Source organism: Rhinopithecus bieti, unplaced genomic scaffold (assembly GCF_001698545.2).
Source record: "Rhinopithecus bieti isolate Rb0 unplaced genomic scaffold, ASM169854v2 scaffold_3471, whole genome shotgun sequence".
Taxonomy (NCBI): Eukaryota; Metazoa; Chordata; class Mammalia; order Primates; family Cercopithecidae; genus Rhinopithecus; species Rhinopithecus bieti.
In genome coordinates, this window is record NW_016804075.1 from 267,113 (window position 1) to 269,812 (window position 2,700).

General features: G+C 52.4%; 1 pseudogene across 1 annotated transcript; it reads right to left on the reverse strand.

The window, feature by feature from the left end:
• Positions 1-455: 455 nt before the first annotated feature.
• Positions 456-2,455, reverse strand: LOC108523297 (RAF proto-oncogene serine/threonine-protein kinase pseudogene; annotated as a pseudogene). The gene has a single exon (XR_001883784.1). The product of XR_001883784.1 is annotated as an RAF proto-oncogene serine/threonine-protein kinase pseudogene (transcript).
• Between the last annotated feature and the right edge of the window lie 245 nt (positions 2,456-2,700).

The window sequence follows — 2,700 nt, forward strand, 5'->3', positions numbered from 1 at the left end:
GTCTGGCACTGCACCACTCTCTGAAGAAAGTCTCGCCTGTGACATGCATTCCTCCAGAAGCTGATTTCCAAAATCCCATGTGTCTCCACATCAGGGCTGGACTGCCTGCTACCTTACTTCCTCAAAATACTCATGTAGCCAACAGCTGGGCTGGGCCCCTGCTTTTTGTACTACCATCAACATCTACTTGCGCATCTAGAGAAGGTTGGGCCTTGAGCATGGGGGACGTGGGGAAGGAGCAGGATGCACCAGCACTGCAAATGGCTTCCTTCTCCCAGGGCCCAAAGGAATAGAAAAGAAGGCACCATGAATTTAAGGCCCTGTGAGCAGTCTAGAAGGTCCTTAGCAGCAGCTTCTCTGAAAACATGTGTTTTGCCTCTGGAGAAAGGGAGCAGAAAAGTGGTGCCTGCTGGCTTCTTTTCCTCCCCTGGCAGCCTGAGGGCAGGTGCAAAGTGAACTAGAAGACAGGCAGCCTCGGGGACGTGGTTGGCGTGCAAGCATTGATATCCTCAGTGTGGGCTGCCCAATGCAAGGATGGCTCGGAAGCGCTCCAGCTGATCTTCGGTAGACAGTGTTGGAGCAGCTCAGTGGAAGACAGGATCTGGGGAAAAAGAGGCCTCTCTTCCTTTACTTTCTTCACACAGTCAGCTACCAGCCTCTTCATTGCTTTGGGGCAGTTCTTACATAGCTTACTAAGATCTGGGGAGGCACACCCTCGGCCCACCATGAAGATGATCTGATCTCCGTTGTTGGTGTGAGAGTAAGGAAGCTCCCCCGTCATCAGCTCATACGACACGATGCCATAGGAGCAGACATCCGACTGGAAACTGAATGGGTTGTTATCCTGCATTCGGATCACCTCTGGGGCCATCCACAGGACAGAGCCAGTAGGTTGTTCAACCTGCTGAGAACCACTCCAGCGTGACTTTTCTGTTGCCAAACCAAAATCTCCAGTTTTCACTGTTAGGCCTTCATGGGGAAATATATTGTTGGATTTCATGCCACTGAGGCTGATGTTCTTTGCATGCAAATAGTCCATTCCCTGAGCCGTCTGCCAGGCAGTGTCAATTAGCTGGAACATCTGAAACTTGGTCTCCTGGACATGCAGGTGTTTGTAGAGGCTGCTGCCCTCGCACCACTGGGTCACAATTGCCAGGTTGTCCTTTGTCACGTACCCCATGAAAAGCAGAATGTTCACATGCCGTGTTTTGCACAGAACAGCCACCTCATTCCTGAAGGCCTGGAATTGCTCTGGGTTTGGATCGACAACCTTTAGGATCTTTACTGCAACGTCTCCGTGCCATTTGCCCTTATAAACAGTTCCAAAAGAGCCTGAGCCAATCCGAGTGGACAGCATCACTTCACTGGCTTCTATTTCCCAGTAAGAGCTTGAATCTCTCTGTCCACGAGGCCTAATTTTGTTTTTCGCCTGGGTCCCAGATACTGGTGCCCGCTCTCTTTGTGCTGGCATGGGTGTTTTTGGCTGTGACTAGCCTGTTGGGCTCAGATTGTTGGGGCTACTGGACAGGGCTTAAGGTGAGGCTGATTCGCTGTGACTTCGAATTGCATCCTCAATCATCCTGCTGTCCACAGGCAGGGTGGTGCTGACCATGTGGACATTAGGTGTGGACGTCCACCTCTGCCTCTGGGAGAGGGAACCTTCAGATGAGGAACTGGAGGTGTTAAAGGTGAAGGCGTGAGGTGTAGAACACCTGTGCTGAGAACTAACAGGCATCCTGGAAACAGACGCTCGCATACGACGCATAGTCGAAGAAGGTAGTGCTGGGACTCCACTATCACCAATAGTGGAATTTGGAAACAATAGGAGTTGTCCGATATGACTCCAGTCCACACACATAGTAGGTACTTTGGTGCTACAGTGCTCACGAAATCTGTAGCCACAAGTCTGACACCGAAATCCACTGAGCAGGAATTTCTGACAGATGTCACACAAGGCGAGCTTCAGGAACGTCGTCCCAGCAAAGCTGTGTGTTGTCAGCGGAACACCATCCAGGAAATCTACTTGAAGTTTTTCTCCAATCAAAGAGGCAGCATCAGTATTCCAGTCTAAGCGTGCTTTTTGACCTTCCTGTTGGTGGAGAAGTCTGGACACTGCACCGCACTCTGGTGGCAGGCCCCTCACCTTGAGGGCTTTCATAAGGCAGTCAGGCAAGCTCATTCCATTTCGCACATGGACCACGGTTCTTTGCTTGTCCGGCAAGAAAACACGGATAGTGTTGCTTGTCTTAGAAGGATCTGGGCGTTTGCCATCATCTGATGCCCGGCGCTGACAGCCGAACTGCTGAACTATTGCAGGAGAGATGCAGCTGGAGCCATCAAACACGGCATCTTTGAATCCAAAACCACGGCTGATCGTCTTCCAAGCTCCCTGTATGTGCTCCATTGATGCAGCTTAAACAATTCTTAAACCCAGGGAGCCAGGCCGCCCCAACGTCCTGTCCTCGGCACGGGTGAGGCAGCGGGAGGCGGTCACATTCGGCATCCCCAGCCCAGGGGACGGACCCCAAGCAGCCCCCGCATCGGAGCACACGCCTCAGGGCACGCGCCCCAAAGCCCGGGAGCTGACCCTTTTCGGGGCCCAAGGAAAGCAGCAGAAAACCCTCCCTGCCTCACAGCCGTTCTCCTCTTACTCCCACCATCTAGGATGGCGGCCCAAGCGCCCGCGATTCTTTTTTTTTT